Consider the following 9,411-nt stretch of genomic DNA (forward strand, 5'->3'; position numbering starts at 1 on the left):
AAGGTACATTTCTTCCTGTAATTGACATTCTTTCCTCTTGAGGACTTCTTTCTGTTGGGGTCTGTAATTGACTATCTTCCCTGTATGTGACCTCCAGTGGTACTGCATGGGAGCTCCGTTTCTGGCCTCCTGACTTCATTTTGAATGAGCTTACCTTTTATTAACTTTCACACTGGGAAATTTATGCCTAATAAACAAATGGATGAGTGCTATATTTTTGGGTGCTGGGGAGGCAACAAACACTACTCTCCTAGGTATGAGACATTTTGACAAATTCTAAAAGAACAAAGCTTTAAATTCTCAAGGTTTTTCTTTTCTATAACCACACAATGTGTGAGGGATGGTTGTGATCTCAAACCCCATCCACAGGCCAGGAAGGCATCAATCACCATGACATACAATCAGAAAGTGTATGGTTCACACATGTGCTCATCTCTGAAACAGTGATTGGTCACTCCGATCAAAACTCTGCTCACTCTCTGAGAATCCATCAAGACCTCAAGAGGTCTAAATCATTTGCTCTTTTCCCTGCTAAATATTTTAATAGGCTTTATTTTTTAGAGAAGTGTCAGGTTCACAGCAAAATGAGGGGAAAGTGAGAGATTACCCCCCACCCACCACAAGTATAGCCTCCCCCATTAACAATATCTTGCACCAGAGTGAAACATTTCTTACAACTGATGAGTCTACATTGACACATCATTATCACCCAGAGTCCGTAGTTTACATAAGAGTTCACTCCTGCTGTTGTACCTTCTATGGATTTGGACAAATGTATAATGACATGTATCCATCCCCTTAAATTTTAATGACCTCCTTTATATTGCCCTTTCACCAAAATTTATATTAGAAAATTTTTATACACATTGAAAATTTAACGAATAGAACATCACATAACCACATACTCTCCACCCAGATCCAACAATTGTTAACTCTTTGCCATATTTGCTTCCTCTCAGGTCCTCCTCACCATTTGTGTTGTTGTCAAACCTTTTGAAAGTAAGTTTCAGACATCATGAATTTTCACAACTAAACATTTCAACATGCTTCTTCCAAGAATAAGCATAACCTTCTAGGTAACCACAATACAATTGATACCAGCACAAGACAAGGTTGACATAAGGGAAGCCATATTGTAGAAAAGAAAAACTCTATTGTAACTTTGAATGACCTCTGACAAACTAACCCAGCTGAATATGCATCCTCCAGGAGATCTAATTGCTCTGTAGATTTTACAACCCGACTTGTTCATGTACCTCCTAGCTGCGATAAGACGATAATTGCTTTTTTGAGTTCCTTGGGAATGTGATGACCCCTGAACAGAGAATCTACGCTGACAGCCATCATCAGTGAAAACTGAAAGATCTGGTGTGGCACTCCCAGTCTATAACACCAGAAGGTCAACATTCCTAATCCCCTCCCCAATAACCCAATGGCCTATATAACTGCTGTAAGATTTCATGCCCCCTTAAGATGGTTCTTTTGGACATGAGTCGGCAATCTTCCCTCTTGCTAGCAAGATGTAATTAAAAGTCCATTTTCTCCTACCACCTTGCCTCTTGACTATTGGCATGTCTTGCAGTGAGTGGAAGGCCACACATTGGGTGGTAACATAATTATCACATATTAAAAATAAAAAGTCATAGTGACATCAGTGTCATGGCGGAGTGAGCTTTCCCGTAAACTCTTCCCCTGATAAGATACAACAAAAGGAACAGTCACAGACCAGCAACAGATGCCTAGACAGCAAAAAGGATGATTGAAAAGATCCACACTGCCACACATCTGAGAGTGGAACGTGCTGGGGCCCCCGGAGGAAGTGGGGAGAGGTAAGGAGAACTCCTCTCCCTCCCCATCAGATCAGCGATCCCAGTCTGCACGGATCCCAGAGAGGGGGGAGGGGTGGCCCTCTGCAGGGAAACTGTAGCTCTTTGGGCTCTCTCAGCCAGTGGGAAACTCCCACACAGAGGACTCAGAACTGCTACAGGGGTACCATCAACATCTGAGCACCCCAGGGGAGCAGATAACGAGGGGTGAGCAAGAAGCACCCATGCCAAGGACATAGCAGGCAAAAGAGAGAGCCCCCCCTCCCCACAAGCCGGACACTGCAGCTCGGCCGACCAGACCAGAACAAGCTGCCGGCCGGCCGATCTCAGCGAGCCACTGGCGCAGAGTGCAGGGGACTCAGATTACGCAGCCCTTAACCCCCACACGGTGGCAGCAGGTGGAAATTGCAACCAGATATTTCCAGGATGAGGAAAAACAAAGCCAACACAGGAACCACAATGCAAAGGTACATGAAATCACCAGACCAGAAGGAAAATGACAAGCACCCAGAAACCAACCCTGAAGACACAGAAATCCGTAACCTAAATGACAGAGATTTCAAAATAGCTATCATAAAAACACTCAATATGGGGCCGGCCCGGTGGCGCAAGCGGTTAAGTGCTCGAGCTCCGCTGCGGCGGCCCGGGGTTCACTGGTTCGGATCCCGGGCGCGCACCGACGCACTGCTTGGTAAGCCATGCTGTGGCGGCGTCCCATATAAAGTGGAGGAAGATAGGCACAGATGTTAGCCCAGGGCCGTCTTCCTCAGCAAAAAAAGAGGAGGATTGGTGGATGTTAGCTCAGGGCTGATCTCCTCACAAAAAAAAAAAAAAAACACTCAGTGAAATACAAGACAACACAGATAAACAATTCAATGAGATTAGGAGTTTCTTCACAAAAGAGATTGAAATCATAAAGAAAAACCAATAAGTACTGATGGAGATGAAGAACACAATGGAGGAGATAAGGGAGAATCTGGAATCTTTAAAGAACAGAGCTGACAATATGGAGGAAAGAATTAGCATTATAGAGGATAGGAATACAGATATGCTCCAGATGGAAGAGGAGAGAGAACTAAGACTAAAAAGAAATGAAGAAATTCTCCGAGAAATATCTGACTCTACTAGGAAATGTACCATAAGAATTATAGGTATTCCTGAGGGGGAAGAGAGGGAAAGAGGAACAGAGAGCCTATTTAAGGAAATAATAGCTGAGAACTTCCCAAACCTGGGGAAGGAGCAGGAAATACCAGTAAGCAAAGCCAACAGATCACCTAAATACGTCAACAGGCAAAGGCTCACTCCACGACACATAGTGGTAAGGCTGGCTAAAGTCAATGACAAAGAAACAATATTAAGGGCAGCTAGACAAAAACAAAAAATAATGTACAAAGGAACTCCCATCAGGGTCTCAGCGGATTTCTCAACAGAAACTTTACAGGCTAGGAGAGACTGGAATGATATATTCAAAATACTGAAAGACAAAAACTTTCAGCCAAGAATACTCTATCCAGCAAAAATATCCTTCAAATATGATGGAGAAATAGTAACTTTTCCAGATAAACAAAAGCTAAGGGAGTACATGGCCATGAGACCCTCACTACAAGAAATACTCAAGCAGGCCCTCAGGCCTGAAAAAAAGAAGAGAAAGGGAACACAAAGCTTGGAGCAAGGAGAAAAATAGGTAGACAAAATCAGAAAAATAGTAGATCTTTACTGGAATTGGTTAGCAACCACTTAAATACCAAAATCAAAGATCAAAGGAAGGAATTCACCAAAAATAAATATAACCTCATCACTGTAAACACACACCCGCAACACAAGATAGAATAAGGTATAACAAGAATGACCTAGAAGGGGAAGAGGAAAGTGATTGAATTGACTTGGTATAAGGAAATAAGAGGCCATCAGATAATGGACCATCTCATACACAAGATTTTTTGCCCAAACCTCAAGGTAACCACTAAACAAATAATCAAAACAAAATCACATATGATTAACAAAGAGAAAACTAGAAGAGTCATAAGACAGAACGACCAAACTGAATTGGCAGTCCAAAACAAATGGGACAAGAAACAAAGGAAATGCAAAAGGACTGGAAAATAAGTGACAAAACAGCAACATTAAGCCCTCATATGTCAATAATTACCCTAAATGTAAATGGATTGAACTTTCCAATCAAAAGATACAGAGTGGCAGGATGGATTAAAAAGCAAGACCCAACAATATGCTGCCCCCAGGAAACACATCTCAGCTCTAAAGACAAGCACAGGCTCAGAGTGAAAGGATGGAAGATAATACTCCAAGCTAATGGCAAACAAAAGAAAACAGGCATTGCCATACTCATATCAAACAAAGGAGACTTCAAGATAAAACAGGTTAAGAGGGACAAAGAAGGGAAATATATAATGATAAAAGGGACACTCCACCAAGAAGGCATATCAATTATAAATATATATGCACCCAACATAGGAGAACAAAAGTACATAAAGTAACTATTAACAAACCTAAAAGGAGACATTAACAATAAAACAATAATAGTAGGGGATCTTAATACCCCACTTACATCAATGGATAGATCATCCAGACAGAAAGTCAATAAAGAAACAGTGGACTTGAAAAACTGGACGAGATGGACCTAGTAGACATACATAGAGCACTCCATCCAAAAACAGCTGACTACACATTCTTCTCAAGCACACACGGAACATTCTCAAGGATAGACCATATGTTGGGAAACAAAGCAAGCCTCAATAAATTTAAGAAGATTTAAATCATAACAAGCATCTTTTCAGACCACAATGCTATGAAAATGGAAATCAACCACGAAAAAAAACTGGGAAAGTGACAAAAATATGGAGATTAAAGAACATGCTACTTAACACCCAATGGATCATTGATGAAATTAAAGGAGAAATAAAAAAATCTGGAAAAAAACGAAAATGAAAATATACCATGCCAAATCATATGGGATGCAGCAAAAGCAGTCTTGAGAGGGAAACTCATAGCGATACAAGCCCACCTTAACAAACAAGAAAAAGCACAAATGAGCAACCTTAAATTACACCTAACAGAACTACACAAAGAAGAACAAACAAAGCCCAAAGTCAGCAGAAGTAGAGAAATAACAAAAATCAGAGCAGAAATAAATGAAATTGAGACCAAAAAAACAGTAGAAAGGATTAATGAAACAAAGAGTTGGTTCTTTGAGAAGATAAACAAAATTGACAAACCGTTAGCCAGGCTTACTAAGAAAAAAAGAGAAAAGGCTCAAGTAAATAAAATTAGAAATGAAAGAGGAGAAATTACAATGAATACCACGGAAATACAAAGGATTGTAAGAGAATACTATGAGAAATTATATGTCAAAAAGTTGGACAATCTAGAAGAAATGGATAAATTCTTAGACTCATACAACATCCCAAAACTGAACCAAGAAGAAATGGAGAATCTGAATAGACCAATCACAAGTAAAGAGATTGAAAGAGTAATCAAAAACCTCCCCAAAAATAAAAGTCCAGGACCAGGTGACTTCTCTGGTGAATTTTACCAAACATTCAAAGAAGATTTAATACCCATCCTTTTCAAACTATTCCAAAAATAGAGGAAGATGGAACACTTCCTAACTCATTCTACGAGGCCAACATCACCCTGATACCAAAGCCAGACAAAGACAGTACAAAGAAGGAAAATTACAGGCCAACATCACTGATGAACACAGATGCAAAAATCCTCAACAAAATATTGGCAAACAGAATACAGCAATACATTAAAAACATCATACACCATGATCAAGTGGGATTTATACCAGGGATGCAGGAATGGTTCAACATCCACAAATCAATCAACGTGATACACCACATCAACAAAACAAAGAATAAAAACCACATGGTCATCTCAATAGATGCAGAGAATGCATTTGACAAGATACAACATCCATTTATGATAAAAACTCTCAACAAGATGGATATAGAAGGAAAGTGTCTCAACATAATAAAGGCTATTTATGACAAACCCACAGCCAACATCATGCTCAACAGGGAAAGACTGAAAGCCATTCCTCTGAGAACAGGAATGAGGCAGGGTTGCCCACTCTCACCACTGTTATTCCACATAGTACTGGAGGTTTTGGCCAGAGCAATTAGGCAAGAAAAAGGAATAAAAGGAATCCAAATATGCAATGAAGAAGTGAAACTTTCATTATTTGCAGATGACATGATTTTACATATAGAAAACCCTAAAGAATCCATTGGAAAACTATTAGAAATAATCAACAACTACAGCAAACTCACAGGGTACAAAATCAATCTACAAAAATCAGTTGCATTTCTGTATGCTAATAATGAACTAACAGAAAGAGAGCTCAAAAAGATAATACCACTTACAATCGCATCAAAAAGAATAAAATATCTACAAATAAATCTTACCAAGGAGATGAAAGACCTATACAATGAAAACTACAAGACATTATTGAAAGAAATCAATGATGACATAAAGAAATGGAAAGACATCCCATGCACGTGGTTTGGAAGAATAAACATAGTTAAAATGTCTATATTACCTAAAACAATCTACAGATTCAATGCAATCCCAATCAGAATCCCAATGACATTCTTCAAGGAAATAGAAAAAAGAATACTAAAATTCATATGGGGCAACAAAAGACCCCGAAGAGCTAAAGCAATCCTAAGAAAAAAGAACAAAGCTGGAGGCATCACAATCTCTGACTTCAAAACATACTACAAAGCAATAGTAATCAAAACAGTATGGTACTGGTACAGAAACAGACACACAGATCAATGGAACAGAATTGAAAGCCCAGAAATAAAACCACACATATACGGACAGCTAATTTTTGACAAAGGAGCTAAGAACACACAATGGAGAAAGGAAAGTCTCTTCAATAAGTGGTGTTGGGAAAACTGGACAGCCACATGCAAAAGAATTAAAATGGACCATCTGTTATCACCATTCACAAAAATTAACTCAAAATGGATCAAAGACCTGAAGGTGAGACCTGAAACTATAAAACTCATAGAAGAAAATATAGGCAACACACTCTTTGACATTGGTCATAAAGGAATCTTTTTGGATGACATGCCTACCCAGACTAGGGAAACTAAAGAAAAAATAAGCAAGTGGGACTTATCAGATTAAAGAGCTTCTACAAGACAAATGAAACCAGAATCAAGATGAACAGACAAAACACCAGCTGGGAGAAAATATTTGCAAAACATATGTCTGACAAGGGGCTAATCTCCATAACATATAAAGAACTCACACAACTGAACAACAAAAAAAACAAACTACTCAATCAAAAAATGGGCAGAGAAAATGAACAGACACTTCTCCAAAGAAGATATACAGATGGCCAATAGGCACATGAAAAGATGTTCAACATCACTAATCATCAGGGAAATGCAAATCAAAACAACACTAAGATATCACCTCACATCCGTTAGAATGGCTATAATCACCAAGACAAAAATATTGGAGAGGATGTGGAGAAAGAGGAACCCTCATACACAGCTGGTGGGAATGCAAACTGGTGCAGCCTCTGTGAAAAACAGTATGGAGATTCCTCAAAGAATTAAAAATAGAAATACCCTATGATCCAGCTATCCCATTACTGGGAATGTATCCAACAAACCTGAAATCAACAATCCAAAGAGGATTATACACCCCTATGTTCATCACAGCATTGTTCACTATAGCCAAGAAGTGGAAGCAACCTAAGTGTCCCTCGACTCATGATTGGATCAAGAAGATGTGGTATATATATACACTGGAATACTAATCAGCCATAAAAAAGACAAAATCGTCCCATTTGCAACAACATGGATGCGCCTGGAGGGTATTATGTTAAGTGAAATAAGCCAGAAAGAGAAAGACAAACACTGTATGATCTCACTCATATGTGGAATATAAACCAAGACATGGACAGAAAAAACTGTAGTGTGGTTACCAGGGGCAATGGGGGTAACGGGTGGACAAAAGGGGTGAAGGGAGACAGATATATGGTGATGGACAAACGAAAATATACAACCCAAAATTCCACAATGTTATAAACTTTTAAAACATCAATAAAAAAATAAAAAGTAAAAAAATAAAAAGTCAATGGAAATTCACGTATCTATATACACGTTTCATTAAAACGAGTGTCTCACTATCATTACTTTAGAAACAACAGGGCTGTTGCTTGCAATTAGTTTTCTACCCTTGGTAATAGAAACCATTTCCAATAAACATTGTAAAAATAAGAGGGCAAAATTATCATACTTATCAAATTAAAATAACAAAAAGTTAATATTTCCAAAATATCATTGAATATCTGTTCTTATTCAATCATCCCCAATTGTTCTAAGAATATCTTTCAAAGCTTTTCTGTTTTTTAACTAACAGATAATCTAGGTCCAGGCACTACATATCATTATGTCTCTGTAGCTTCTTTCATTTAGGATAACACTCACAATTTTCTTGGGCAAGACTTAAAGAGGGCACATTAGAGAGTGTCCCACACATACACACACCCACACACACACACACGAAATGATTTAAGAGCACACTGGTGCCTCTCTCACTCATGATCTGGCACTCAGCAATGGCACTATGCAACCATAACCCTAAACACCAACTCTTCTGTCTAACACCAGTCAGGCCTCAGAGAAATGCTTCTCCACAGCCCTTGCCCTGTATCCTTGAAACAAGCACCATCAAGTCCTGTGATTTGCACCATTACCAAAGTCAGACATGAACACTCTCTCAAGCTTCGAAGAATGGGAAGGTTTTGAGTGGCAGTAGCACTTAGGTAACAGAAAAAAGAAATTTTCCTCTCAGACAACTGATCACCAAAGTTTATTGGATAATGAAATATCACTTCCCAGCAGTGAAAACCATTCTCTTTTTCTTTTTAAATAGTCCAAATTATAGTTCCAGAGGGATTCATATATGAGTACAATATTTGCAACAATTCCTCAAGGTAGCTATAGTAGGTTGAATAGCGTCCTCCCAAAATTCATGTCCACCCAGAACTTCAAAATGTGACCTTCTTTGGAAATAGGGTCTCTGCAGATATAATCAGTTAAGATAAGGTCATATTGGATTAGAGTAGGCCCTAAATCCAATGACTAGTTTCTTTATAAGGAGAGGAGAGCACACAAAAAGACAAAATACACAGAAGAAAGTCATGCGAAGATGGAGGTGGAGATTGGAGTGATGCAGCTACAACCCAAAGAACGCCAAGGAATGCCAGGAGCATTCATTTCTTTCAACAATGTTCTGTGGCTTTCATTGTACAGATCTTTCATCTCCTTAATTAAGTTAATTTCTAAGTATTTTATTCTTTTTGATGCTATTGTGAGGAGAATTGCTTTGTAACTTCCTGTTCAGATTGCTCATTGAATATATATAGAAATGCAACCGAGTTTCATGCATTGACTTTGTATCCTGCTACTTTGATGAATTCATTTGTTAGCTCTAACAGATTTTTTTTTTTTGAATCTTGAGGATTTTCTACATATAAGATCATGTCATCATCAAATGGAGATTTTTGTTTGTTTGTATGTTTATTGCAGTAACCTTGGTT

This window comes from Diceros bicornis, chromosome 34 (assembly GCF_020826845.1).
Source record: "Diceros bicornis minor isolate mBicDic1 chromosome 34, mDicBic1.mat.cur, whole genome shotgun sequence".
NCBI classification, from domain to species: Eukaryota; Metazoa; Chordata; class Mammalia; order Perissodactyla; family Rhinocerotidae; genus Diceros; species Diceros bicornis.